This window comes from Heptranchias perlo, chromosome 5 (genome assembly GCF_035084215.1).
Source record: "Heptranchias perlo isolate sHepPer1 chromosome 5, sHepPer1.hap1, whole genome shotgun sequence".
In the NCBI taxonomy this organism is placed as follows: Eukaryota; Metazoa; Chordata; class Chondrichthyes; order Hexanchiformes; family Hexanchidae; genus Heptranchias; species Heptranchias perlo.
The window spans coordinates 107,744,061-107,758,791 of NC_090329.1; the positions used below are offsets into that span (position 1 = coordinate 107,744,061).

Below are 14,731 nucleotides of genomic sequence, written 5' to 3' on the forward strand. Positions count from 1 at the left end.
AGAACATCATGCTCTAAGAAACTGTCCTGAAAGCACTCTATGAACTCATCTTCCAGGCTACCTTTGCCAATCAGATTCTTCCAATCTATATGTAGATTATGTGCCCATCCTATTCGTATATCCCATTATTCCCTTTTCCTTCTACCACCTACCTAAACTATTGTTAAAAGTTGACATAGTCTCTATTTCAATCACCAGTAGTGCATTCCATAGCCTCACAACTCCGGAATAAAAAAGTTTCTCTTGCTCTGAGAATAGTTGCAGACTTTAGGAGGACATAGACAGACTGGTGAAATGGACAGACATATGGCAGATGAAATTTAATGCAGAGAAGTTTGAAGTGATGAATTTTGGGAGGAAGAATGAGGAGAGGCAATATAAACTAAATGGTATAATTTTAAAGGGGGTGCAGGAACAAAGAGACCTGGGGGTTCACATACACAAATCTTTGAAGATGGCAAGACAAGTTGATAAAGCTGTTTTTTTTAAAAAAAACAAGGGATCCTTGGCTTTATAAATAGAGGCATGGAGTACAAAAGCAAAGAAGTTGTGTTCTAAATGGAACTCCTCTTAACTCTTGGGGATAACTGCTGAAAATATAACATCCATAAATTGATAATTGAAAGCTACCTGTCCCCAAAAGTAATACAGAATGTGTTGTCTTTGGGATCTGCAGTGAAGAAGCCATAATAGACATTGATGCATCAAAAAGGGGAGAGGTCTGTTGCATATCTTTGAATGTATCATCGGTTTATTTATTTTAATGTGTAGACTCTGAAAAGAAAGGTGGTAGTCAGATATAACTAAAGACACTATATCCATGTTCAGTGAGTGATCTATGAGTAACTGTTGCAGTAAGCTCTCTGTAGAAATCTAGCTTCATTGCATACAAAAGAAAACTGTCTTGGCTGTTGAAATATAGTTTGAATGGTACACTCAATGTAGAACCAATAATTATTGCAAGGTTGGAATAATTCCAAGGTTAGTTACAATGAAAACTGAAACTCATTTGTTGTCCTCCACATACAATGAGCAAGGTAAGCCTTGTAACCATGAAACCTTTCATCAGAAGCCATGCGATATCCTCTTCCCATGTATTAGAATGAACCATGTGACCATATTTTCTGTCACAGTTCTGACGAAAGGTCATCAACTTGAAACGTTAACTCTGTTTCTCTCTCTACAGATGCTGCCTGACCTGCTGAGTGTTTCCTGCGTTTTCTGTTTTTATGACCATTTTCTGTTTTTAGTTTCCTCCTGTGCTCTGTATGAAGTCAAATCAAATGGACACAGAATTGGCTAAGTAACAGGAAACAGAGAGTAGTGGTGAACGGTTGCTTTTTGGACTGGAGGGAGGTGTACAGTGGTGTTCTCCGGGGTTCAGTACTAGGACCATTACTTTTCTTGATAAATATTAATGAATTGGACTCAGGTGTACAGGGCACAATTTCCAAATTTGCAGATGACAAAAACTTGGAAGTGTAGTGAACAGTGAGGTGGATAGCGATAGACTTCAAGAGGACATAGACAGACTGGTGGCATGGGCGGACATGTGGCAGATGAAATTTAATACAGAAAAATGCGTGATGATACATTTCAGTAGGAAGAATGAGGAGAGGCAATATAAACTAAAGGGCATAATTCTAAAAAGGGTACAGGAACAGAAAGATCTGGAGGTATATGTACACAGACCATTGAAGGTGGCAGGGCAGGTTGAGAAAGCGGTTAGAAAGGCATACGGGATCCTGGGGTTTATAAATAGAGGTATAGAGTACAAAAGCAAGGAAGTCATGATGAACCTTTATAAAACACTGGTTCAGCCACAACTGGAGTATTGTGTCCAGTTCTGGGCACTGCACTTTAGGAAAGATGTGAAGGCCTTAGACAAAGTGCAGAAGAGATTTACTAGAATTATTCCAGGGATGAAGGACTTTAGTTATGTGGATAAACTGGAGAAGCTGGGGTGGTTCTGCTTGGAACAGAGAAGGTTGAGAGGAAATTTGATAGAGGTATTCAAAATCATGAAGGGTCTAGACAGAGTAGATAGAGAGATACTGTTCCCATTGGTGGAAGGATCAAGAACCAGAGGACATAGATTTAAGGTGATTGGCAAAAGAACCAAAGGTGGCATGAGGAAAAACTTTTTTACACAGCGAGTGGTTATGATGTGGAATGCACTGTCAGAGAAGGTGGTGGAAGCAGATTTAATCATGGCTTTCAAAAGGGAACTGGATAAGTACTTGAAGGGAAAAAATTTGCAGAACTACGGGGATAGGGCGGGGGAGTGGGACTAGCTGGATTGCTCTTGCATAGAGCCGGCACGGACTCGATGAGCCAAATGCCCCCTTCCATGCTGTAACCTCTCTATGATTCTAAGTCACTTGTACCCTGTTCCCACCAGTGTGAAAAGGAAGACTTTCTCCGTAATACTGTCTCTCCTTTCTGACCTATAAGCTCAAGAATTGTTGAATATTTTTAGATGACAAGTTTTGACTCCTGATAAATTTCCGATGTATGTCATTTCCCAACCTGCATTAATTATCGAATGGCCTTTTCTTCAACTGGTTATGCACAGTGCATTCATCCAAATTCATCTGTGTGGAGAGAAGATCGACAGATATCACAGAAGCATAATTTCAATATCAACAGTGTTGTTTATGTTTAGGTATTGACAGGTATATAATGTTGAAATAACAAAATACACGTGATCATCAGCGGTACTGTTTTGTTGCTCAGTTATTGTATGTAAATGTTTGGATTTTAAGTTGTTGTTGAAGTACATGGGGAAGACATTTACTGGAGGACGTATTCTTCAGCTTCAAAAATAAATTCTTTGATCTATTGCAGATCTCGCCCAGTAGATTTCCGGCCCATACAGTTGAAAATTAACTTCTTTCGTTATTTTACTTACATTGGTGAATCTTTTCTGAACCTCCTACCATGTCTTGTTGGTTAAAGATAGCACTCAGTTGCTGTGCTCGCTTCTCCCTTCGCCCCGCCTCCCCACCCGTCCCATCCGCCTTGCCCAGGCCTATGCTTTGGGATGGAATATTGTGCTCAATATAGCCACCTTCATTATCATTGCTACATTCACTATTACAGCCATTTCCTGCTCAGTAAATCTTCCTTTTGTTTTATGTGTCATCTTGTAATATCAGCCCAACTAGATTGGTGTTGGCCAGTGTAAATTTCTGACTAGCCACAGGCATGGCTACAGCAACAGTGTTTTAGCCATATGCACTAATTTTAGTAGACTTATGCCTTACATATATTCACACAATACAGGTAAATGTACTCCACATGTGTCTATTTACTTAACACACATCCACCACCATTCAGTGACCAAGAAAGTAAAGTACCCACAACAACTTAAAAAATACTCGCACGCTTAGCTTTTCATGGTACCATTTTACCAACAAACGCACAAAAGAGGTTAAAGTACAGATGCATGCGGCATGCAAATATGAGTTTGGAGATCATATGCCCACAAATGGAGTCTGTTACTTTTTTATTTACTAATCAGAAATGCAATTATCCACATCTGGATTCCCACTTAACCACATATGGCTGGTGACTAATGTATTGGACAACATTGAACTAGATAATGAAAACAGAAAATGCTGGAAGCACTCAGCAGGTCAGGTAGCATCTGTGGAGAGTGAAACAAAGTTAATTTTTCAGGTTGAAGACCTTTCATCAGAACTGGAAGATGTTAGGGACGAACAGCTTTTAAGCAAGTGCAGAGCCAGGGTAAAGGAGAGGAGGTGGAGGGAGGTGGAGTGGGATGCAGCGGCAATCCTAGGAAATGCACACTTTATTTCTTCTAGGGGTCAGGTCTGTTTTTCCTTGTTAAGTTCCTGATCTGTGATTTTCGTGGCTGCAGATTGGCAGCCTATCACTGCCAGTAATAGAGAAAGGGAAAGTGGTTTCAGTACTGTTGGGAATTGCAGCATCCCTGCCCAGGTAAGCGTTTATGATCACACAAAGTCCTCTAACTCTCTCAAATTGGAATCTCCCTCTTTCCCTTTCTCTGTCACTTATTCACATTTTATACATATCGAAATGTATTAAAAAGCAAAATGTTAGCACAAAATATTTGTTGTAGTATTGTATAATCCTGTGCTCTTTGTGTTGGCTTTTTAGTTATCAGAAGATTGGTTGTACGAGTTGTATTCTCAAATTTGCAGATCATAGATCTCTGCATGAAAATGTATGTAATGAGTGCCGTTCTGATGGCCGAGGTAAAGTTTCTGTCTTTGAGCCATACAGGAGAGCCCCAAATTCAATCCTTGATCTATGCTGGGTTAGTTGATCTTAGCTGAAATGGTCATGCAGGTGCTACAATTGGCCACGGCATTGCCATGTTAGGAAGGTGAAAATTGGCCAGGGTTCCCTCTTAATGACCGTAGAGGGCCTGTACTGGAAGTGTGGGGGTGCAGAAGCTGTGTGAGAACAATATCAGGCTCAAGTGTGATGTCCTTAACATTTAGATAAACTGCTGACACTCAAGGAAACAAGTTGCTCTTATCCTGCGGAAAGTGTATTAAATGAGGATTAAAATGTTCTTTTAAGCACATTTACAGCAAAGGAATATTTCACTGCTAGCATTCTGTAAGATGGATATTTGCAACTGCTGCTCAATGAAGGACCAATTGGGATGCATCCTAAAATAATGCTGTTCAGTCGTTTGCTAAGCTGTAAAGCCATTCACCATGCACTGAATGACCTGAAGTCTGTAAAACTCTGCTAATGCTGCTGTGAAGTGCACACACCTCTAGTGCTTTTTGTTCTGATTTGCTTAGCTGAAAGTGCACATAAGTGAAACTCGATGTATTTGCTTGGCCTCTTAAAAGACAACCATGCTGGGTTTTTTTTCTGTGTTAAAATTATCTTTTGTAGGCGCGCTTTGTGCTCTTATTTGATAAGTCTTATTTCCAACTCCAGTGTACACATCTCTGCTGACTCCTAAATCAGGTTAGTAAACTTTTTAAAACTTTGACAAGCAAATCTCAAGGTGTCCTGTGTTAGCAAGTGGAAGTTTTTTACATTATAATACAGAGGAAATATAGTTCAGTTACGCCCCTAGATCCCATCCAGGTTCCCAGCCCTTTTGAGGGGATGCAGGGATTTTGTATACTTTATCCCATACTAGATCAATACACTGGGCCAGGCTTCGACTCTAGAGGATTGTATCGTGAGTTTACCCAGGGTACTGGCCCCTCTACAGCCAGCGGACTCTGTGGGGCCTCCCAGCCATCGTTGAACCAGGTGGGAAGTCATCTTCAGCATTTCTCGGTGGCATGTGGGATGGGGTGCAATTCGTTCAGATTCGTGGTTCATAGAGCCAGTCACCCAAAAGCAAACTGCCACACCTTTTTGGGGGGTGGTATATTCAGATAATTTAGGGGAACCCCTTCTATCAAGAGATTGGAATCTGAAGTAAGAAATGTCCTACATTTGGACCCACAGAGTATGTTCTTCCAACCCGTGTGTGCATTTCAGGAGCTGATCACCCTGCAGGCAGAACAGGTTGTTGATGAAGGAAGTGAGTGACCATCTATAAAGGTAAGAAGAGGACTTGTGAAGCAGTGCAAGGATCCCTTGAGAGTGTTGGATCAACAAATGTGAACTCAGTGCTCAATACCGGTTACTAATGGCAACAACTTTGAGAAGGGCAACAACGACCAGTACAATGGCATTGTGGAGCAAGTATCAACTACTTGATGGAAGGCAATCATCTCACAGCACTCACTATCCTGCGACCTCCACCACTGAGAAGGGCAAGAGCAACAATGTCATGGGAACACCATCGCCACCAAGTTCCTCTCCAAGTCATGCAGCATTCTTATTTAAGAACATAGGAACAGGAGTAGGCCATTCAGCCCCTTGAGCCTGTTCCACCATTCAGTGAGATCATGGCTAATCTGTATCCTAAATCCATCCACTCGCCTTGGCTCCATATCCTTTAATACCCTTGGCTAGCAAAAATCTATCGATCTGGGATTTAAAATTATTAATTGAGCTAGCATCTACTGTTTTCTGTGGGAGAGAGTTCCACACTTCTACCACCTTCTGCATGAAGAAATGTTTCCTAACTTCTCTCCTGAATGGCCGGCTCTATTTATAAGATTGTCCTAGACTCCCCACCAGTGGGAAAAAGTTTCTCTCTCTCTCTCTCTCCCCCCCCCACTATCAATTCCTTTCAAAATACTAAAAACCTCAATCAAATCGCCCCTTAACCTTCTATATTCCAGGGAATAGAAGCCTGGTTTATGTAATCTCTCCTCATAATCTAACCCTTGGAGCCCTGGTAACGGTCTGGAGAATCTGCGCTGCACTTCTTCCAAGGATAATATATCCTTTCTATGGTGCAGTGCCCAGAACTGTACACAGTACTCCAGGTTTAACCAGGGTTTTGTATAGCTGTAGCAAACTTTCCTCCCCATTATATTCTAGCCCTCTAGTTATAAAGGCTGACATTCCATGAGCCTCTTTGATTACTTGGACATATATCACCATTCCTTCATCGTCGCTGGGTCAGAATCCTGAAATTTTCAACCTAACAGCATATGGGAGTACCAACCACCCAAGAACTGTAGTGGTTCAAACAGAAAGCCTACCACCACCAGCTCAGGGCAACTAGGGAATGGCCAATAAATGCAAATGTTGCCCACATTTCCAAGAACAAATATAAAAAATACATTTCATTAGCAGCACAATTACATCATTGGTCAACGCAAGAGTCCTGGGCTGAATATCTCCGGCTGTGCTGTAAAATTCTGTCATTTAATTATCGTACATTATTAGTATCGGGTCAATATGGCAATGTGCTTTGCACCTATTTCTCACAGAAGCAATTTTAGGAGCATGGTGAAAAGTTAACATCTGCTGTGCTGATGCTAACTCACCAAATTGCTAAACATTAAGCACATTCAGCAGGTATGCTACTCATAACGCATAGAGCAATTTTTCCCTCTCACTGTTTAAGCTCACAAGTAATGTCCTCTTGAACATGGCAGCTGTTCATGTAACCATACCCCAGTAAGAGAGTCAACAGTTTCAGGAGAGGTGGGGATGAGAACACTGGAAAGAAACAAAAATATTTTTTTTTAAAGAAGGGCCAAAAAAAATCTATTTAATACATTTTACAGTCTTCAGGACACTGCTCAACATATTTACTGCCTTATATTAATGTTTGCCACCCAAATTCCACATTTTTACTGTACTAGAACCCAAATTTTCCCATCACTTTATGTACAGGATGACAGGTTACAGGACCCGTTTTATTTTCTGCAATGTACTGAATTGCAAGATGTTAAGTGGTTTAGCCAAATAAAGGGATTTCTGAAAGCATATTATAATTTTTAAAGTATGCAAGTCATTGTGTGATAACCTTTTTAACATTTCAGTGTTTTTAAGTGAATTCAGTTTAGCAACAAACAGGTTATTGACTTAAGAATTTCTCTTGGCCACACAGAAAAATTCCTTGATTCTTTTAATTATGAAATGCCAAACTTTGACAAAAAGGATTCAGATTTAGTCAAGAGAACCTTCCAGCTGCCATTATCACCATTGTTATTTTCTGTAGCAACAGAACCCTTGGCTGTCAGCATATAAGCCAGTCAAGGCAGACATGGGATGCAGGTTGCTGGTTAAAAGTATAAAGTTCCATTATACAGAGATGATGAACTGCTGCATACCTCCGACCCCCTGCTTTTCCTTCCTGATGTCATGGCCTGTATCAAGCAATCTGCTCTTCTATTTGAGTATAAGATCAATCACACTAAACATGCCCTTAGGTCTCCTGCAGTTCTTTCTACGGATTAAAACTTTTTTTTCCCTCTGTTTAGATAGATCAAATCAGTCTTTAAGCACTTGGATGAATATCACTAAGAAGACAGGTACCCCACCTCATTTTATGTGCCATTTGATAGGACACAGCGGATGGTCTTTCTCCCCTGCTTTCTTGTTTGGGAGAGAAAGGAGACTGAGTATAAACACCTCTTTGCCATTCCCTATATTTATTGCAAAAACTGTTGGTGCACTTTGTAGGAACCACTTTCAAATAACTTAACTGTTGCCCCGCTTCAAATAAATAACCCTGTGTCAGATTTTAGCACATCTGATTCCCTGCCTCTCAGGTCTCAGGATTGTTCTCCAATTGGTTATTCTATTATTGGTCTGTCCAGGTCAGATTTATATTGGGTTAAATTCACACTTCAAGGGAGCACTATTAGATGAGAATGGAGCAGTAACATTGGTCATTTCTACATCCAATCCAATCCAATAAAAGTCAACAGACCAGAAGGAGGCCATTCAGTGTATCTGTGCCGGCTCTTCAGTACAGCAGTCCCAAACGAATCCCACTGCTTTGGTCTCTCCTCATTGCTCTATATCTTTCCTTGCATCAAATGATTATACAACTGTAGAAGTTTACACTTTCTAGTGCATTGGTTGCAAAGCTCTGCTCAAGTGGGCAGTCCTGAAGACTTGGAACTGTACTTTTTTCCATATTGAACAAGGTCTTAACACCAGAAATAATCCTGTTACTTCCCCAACTCCCCACACTCTTAAATATAGACAGAAGGTATTGAAAATCGATGGGATAAATGCCTTTTGATGTTTCTGTCTATTGGAGAATGGATCCATGATGTCATATGAGTACTTAGAACATAAAATATCATTTTGAAAGGAATGGGTTTTATAGATACCTCCAGCTGTAACATTTCTTTTTCTCTAAGTTTCTATGAAAAACCTTCAATTATATTTGTGTTGGACCACAAGGTCTTCCTTTTCTAATCCATTTTCATCATTAATGGGAACAAAAGAACAGGAGTAGGACAGTCAGACAGGGGAGTAGCAGCCACTTTAGAGAGGCCAGGGCTCCTAATATGGAAGACCCTGTACCAGAGGCAGAGTAAAAGTGTATTTTCTGCTGTGCATACAATATCTATTTGCAACACTGAGAAGGAAGGTCAACTAAAAATGCTACTTTGTACATGTTATACTAGTTCAGTTCCACTTTTGCATCTTTGTGTCTGAAGGAACTGGCACTGAGAAAGTAGTAACCTCCTTTTGTATATTATGGACCTGTCTGGTTCAACCATTCTAAGCTATGATAGTGAGGAAAGCCTAAACAGGTATAACAAGTGGCCCTAACCTGCTTTAGTCTCTGCTAATAATCCTTTTAGAGGTACATATGGGTCAGCTTATTCATTTATTCAGATGTGTGGCATCAAGCATTAATGCCAACATGATATGTGCCTGGATCTAAGTGTTCTGGAAAGTAGGTCAGTCAGAGAATTATGTACAGTATTCAGTTTATCACTTGATTGCCAGATAGACTCCCTTCCTGTGGGGGGGGTCACTGGCTGGCGATCAGGAGCCTATATTTCCTGTCCCTAAAGAAGTTCCCCCACCACGAGCTCACCTGAGGCCAGGCACCTCAACAGAGGCGTGATCCAACCTGGGACTTTCCTGGTCTATATGACTCAACTCCTCGCAAGGTAAACTTGCTGTACCTTTTGAGGAGAAATATGTATTGTACTGGGAGCTAAATCCACATTTTTACTCATAGATGTCATCACCATTTAATCGTGGAAGAAATGACTTTGTTTCTCAATTTTTATGTCATAATTTTCATAAGAAAACAAATTTGAGGTTGTGAAAGCCTGAACAAGGAAAGAAAAACATTGATGTGTCAATACCCAAACCATGACAACAGCTATGAGGACAAAACACGAGTATTGGCAAATTTTATTGAAAAATGATTTGGAAATGAGTTGATTGACAGATCACTGTGTATCAAGAGTGCACGAAGAAGAGGCTGGAGATGGCTAAGATATACCTGCTTACTGCTGGGAGCAGAATGAAAAATCTTAACAATTCAGGCCAGAATCGATCCTTGAGTTCTTTACAGAGTAATGAATAATCAGTACAAGTCCTCGCAATTGGATAAAATAAATTGTTTTTGCTCCCTCTGCAATTTACATTTTTATCAACTCTTTTGATCAAGGGTATCCACAGTAATTTTATGAAATGAGCTGAATAAGCAGTCATTGTATTTGCAGCAAAGGCTTGCTTTATAATTAACTTTATTTTATAATTTAACTATCATTCACTAAAATGCTGCTTTTAATAACCATTTTGAAAGTCTCCAATAATGGGCACCTTTACAACAAAGGCACTATAAAAATATATCTGAAGACACTTTCACATAGGAGACCATAGCAATAGCAGGACGAGAAGGTGGGTTTTCAGGAGACTTTTCAAGGCACTTAGAGAATTAGCAAGATAAACAGGTTTAGGAGGGAGTTCCACAAGCCTGTGTGCTCCCAAAGTCTGATACCCTCCTCTCAAGTGCGCCCAAGCCCCGGGATCAATCCTTCCAAATATTTACTCACACCAGGAACTTCCACAGCATGAGTTTCTAACTTTGGGGCAGGAGTGGAAACAACTGGTGAGGGGGAAAAGTCTTGAAAGAATTTCCACGCAGCACCCAAAGGCAGCAATGGGCAAAACCCAGCATATCTTTGTGCAATATATAGTTTCTATTTAAAGAATAAACAGAAAATGCTGGAGCTAAGCGCCAGATACGGTCAAGGAGTGTCCATAGCTCATCCTTCCAGAGAGGCCCAACAGTAACTCCCATTTATGTCACCTAATTGTTTTTTAATTGAGGTTTTGCGTCCACTACTCTACCTGATCACTTTGTGAGAAGAGGGTCTTCCTGACATCAATGCTAAATTTGCATTTTATAAGTTTGAACGTCTGTCCCCTTGTCTGATTTTTAAGGTCTATTTTGAAGTCGTTTTCTGATTCTACCTTTTCCATACTGTTTATTGTATACCTTTTGAAGGACACCTTCTAGTTGCCTCCTTTCAAGGTTCTCCAGTCTATCCTCATAGCTTAGTCCTCTGATTCTAGGGTTCAGACTCATGGCTCTTCTCTGGACTACTTCCAGGGCCTGAATGTCTCTAGTGTGTTTTGGTGACTAGACCTAGTACTCAGGGTGTGATGTGACCAAAGCACTCAACATTTTGAGCATGACATCTTGTGACTTGTAATCTATTGCTATATAGTTCAGCATTCTATTTGCTTTATTGATTGCCGTTACATCGAACCTGTGGCACATGAACAGGCCATTTGGCCCAACTGGTCTATGCTGATGCTTATGCTCCACACGAGCCTCCTCCCTCCCTCCTTCATCTAGCCCAATCAAGATACCTTCTATTGCTTTCTCCCTCATGTGCTTATCTAGCTTTCCTTTAAATGCATCTATGCATTATTAAATACATCCACAGTGGTTGGACATGTTGAGGATTGAATCTACTAAAAATCCTACAACTCTCTCAATTTCATCATTAGCTATTTCAGCACCATTCATGTTGCTCATTTTTTCCTTCCTTTGTGCAATACTTTACACTACACTTGTCCATATTATATTTCATCTGCCATTGTTCTACCCGCTTACATTTTGTTCAACTCATTTTATCGTTCCTGAAATTTTTCTCTGAATCAACTGCCCTTCTGAGTTTGGTATGATGTGTAAATTTCATTCCAAAATTTCATATCTGTTTTGCATTGAATTTCTGAATTAAGCCTTTAATTAAATTAGAAACAGTCCATCATAATTATACCAACTTTGATCTGTATACAAATAATATAACCTTCAAACAAGAAATACATTGTTCATAACCTGGCTTTGCAGAACTCTTACAATGTTGAAAATCTGTTTGCCTTATCTAGTTAAAGTTGGATAAGCAACCTGGCTAGCACAGTGCACTACAAACCATTTGACTTGAATTTAACAGAAATACTCATTTTCTTGAATACATTTGGGTTTTGTACGTGGATTCTTGCATTAATTTGGCCTGGAATGATTTGCCATGAATGGGCAATGGAAGAAAATCAAGCCTTCAAACATGTAAATGGGTTTGAATATCTGTGCACATATAACAGATCTTCAATAGCATTGTTTATGAGTAGCCTAAGACCTGGAGTGTGCCTTGTGATGCTTACTGAGGCCCCACGTCAGCCTAAGTGTGACAATGGCTTGTAATACAAAAAAATCTTCTGAAGCAATGCACACATTTACTGGTGCAAAAAGATGCAGCCCCTCAGATAGATTTATAATTCCATTTTACCTACTACTTTAGAAATGTGCTGAAGATGCAATTAACTTACTTTATTCTTCTCATTGTGTTGTTGATAAATAATATAATTTTTGTTGCTTTAGTACTATTTCCCATATTGGATTTGTAGTGTTTGCTTAAGATGTATATATTATACTTCCCGCCTTTAACCTAAAACCTTTTGCCCAGTTATTTGCATGATTATAAAAGAGATTTTCCCATCTCCATTTTGTATAATTTCCCCATTGCTTGTTCTTATTCATATTTTTTTGGCCTGGTTATAATATGGTATTGGTTGTCGTGGTGCATGATGGATATTGTAGTTCCACTAGAGCAGGGTGAAAACTGCAATTCTCATTCGCTCACTTATTTTCTCAGTTCCTCATTCAGACTTAACATTAAATTCTTAATTTTATTGATACGTTTAATAATTTTGCTCTTTATTTTATATGACCATTTGTTCAATTGAGTCCGAAATCCAAGTTAATGTTGGAAACACTTTGGCGGGGGGGGGAGAAAAAGAATTGAGCAAAATGATCAATTCAAATTGCAGTGTTTGAATTGGTTACTTTTCTGTGGGATGTTTCCTGATCTATACTTCAGCAAATTGGTATATACTCGTTAAGTTACCAATCAGAAAAAGATAACACTTGATTTCTCTCCCCCCGCCCCCCAACTAGAGTAATGTGCCAACCTTTAATGTGCCAACATGCTATACACAAACTTTTAGATACACAAACATAAAATGAATGCCATGCTGTGTTATTTCAGAGGGATATTTGATACAGATTTTGGTAATGTTCCATGGATGATCAGTGAATTAATCGCATCTCTTCTCCAAGTCGAGACCAAATGTAGTCTTCAGGTGAAGCAGGTTGAGAGTGGGGGATAATTGGACCAAGGCGCACAGATATAATTCAGTCCCCATTTTAACGTCACAAATTCTGTTATTATGTTTCCATTATAAATTCCTATATCCAAATTTAAAATGGAATCTGCCTATGTAATCTTGTAATAACGTCCTTTGGGTGATTTTTTTTTGAGTAATGCAGATGATTTGAGGTTGAAAATTAAGTCAAAGTTGAAACAACTCAGAAATGTTGGGAATGGTAGCTAATGTGAAGTGGAGAAAACATTGATGGATTTATTCTCGATGAACTCCTATGCTCATAAAGTGCTGGAGAATGGAGCCCTTTTATGAATTTATAGATAATGAATCATTGTTTATCCCTTACTGCCAGCAAGTGAATTGCTTTCTATGTTTTGTTTCTTTCACAAAAGCTACAAAGTCTGATTAAAGGAAATCTCAAATCTAATTTGATTCTGAGGTGTCTAAATTCGTAGAGTTCATAGTATCAAAAAGGAGCTGAGCGGTCAATTTTGCCCCTCCCAATTTGGCTCCTTTTTTAAAAACTTTAAGTGAGATATTAGGCTCAAGAAGGAATGATTGAACTGCTGAAGATAACTTGCAAAAAGTTTTGTCAAAAATAAACTGTGGACAAATAGATGTGCATGACAGTTGAAATCTTGCCTGTTTTTCTAAAAATTACAGTGACATCTAAATGTTTTTTTCTGATGCGGGGAGGTTTGCTGGATTCAGAATCATATCAGAACTGCAGTTTAATATGGAAAAAAAAATTGACTGTTATTGCAACATAAAACATTTCTCTCCTAACACACTTGGATCAAAGAAGTTAGAAATTTAATCTTTTCCTCTTCAGGAATGGCTTGCATGGAATAAAGATTTAAACAAACAGGAAACCAGTATTTGTTAATCATTAACAATGTTCTTTCTCAGTTAATCCTAATTAGCATTCATAAATAACCCCACTGTTAAACATTTCCTCCTTATTGAAACTGTATTATACTCAAGCTTTGATGATCCTTCTCGTAACCATGTCACAATTGTTCAGCTCCTGGAGTGAGATAATTTTGCACTATAAAAGAATTATACAAAAATCAAAATATTGAAGGTATTAAAAATACCAAAGATAAGGTGAAAATAATTTAAAATGAAGAAGGATGTAACAGAGATAGCGAGATAGTGAGTTGGGAATCATTGTGATACTAAAAACAGAGGATCTGGTGATATGGATCTTAGTGACTAAATGTTAATCAACACGTTTCAATTGGAGACATCACGTCACAATTAAATGGATTTCCTTTTGATGATTCAAACTGTTTAAAGTTATCATATTCCATATTTATATGCAATGGGTGAATTTTTCCACAATTCACTGTAGGGTAAATGTTGCACGGAAAGGCTCTCAGCCAGGAACCTCGCTTGATGATAGCGCAGAACAGAGAATTGGGCGTGGAAGTCAGCATGCCCAATTCGCAAATCCATGATTCCATTGAGCAAAGCTCTGCATCAGGAGCCTTGTCTTGTGAAGTTTACTCTTTCTTGTATGTAGTCCTTGTAAGTAACACCATCAAAGAATACTCTTACAATTTTCAAGCTTTGTTGAATTCGAAAATAATTTTGCCACTTGTCCCCAAATGTCTCCAATTGAAATGTGTTGATTAACATTTAGTCACTAAGATCCATATCACCAGATCCTAAGTTTTTAGTATCACATAATGATTCCCAACTCACT

At 39.1% G+C, this 14,731-nt stretch overlaps 1 protein-coding gene across 1 annotated transcript in view; it reads left to right on the plus strand.

Moving 5' to 3' along the window:
• The window catches only part of LOC137321493 (protein lin-28 homolog B-like), a 170,142-nt gene that overhangs the window by 25,357 nt on the left and 130,054 nt on the right, over nt 1–14,731 (plus strand). The gene's annotated exons all lie outside the window — the stretch shown is intronic.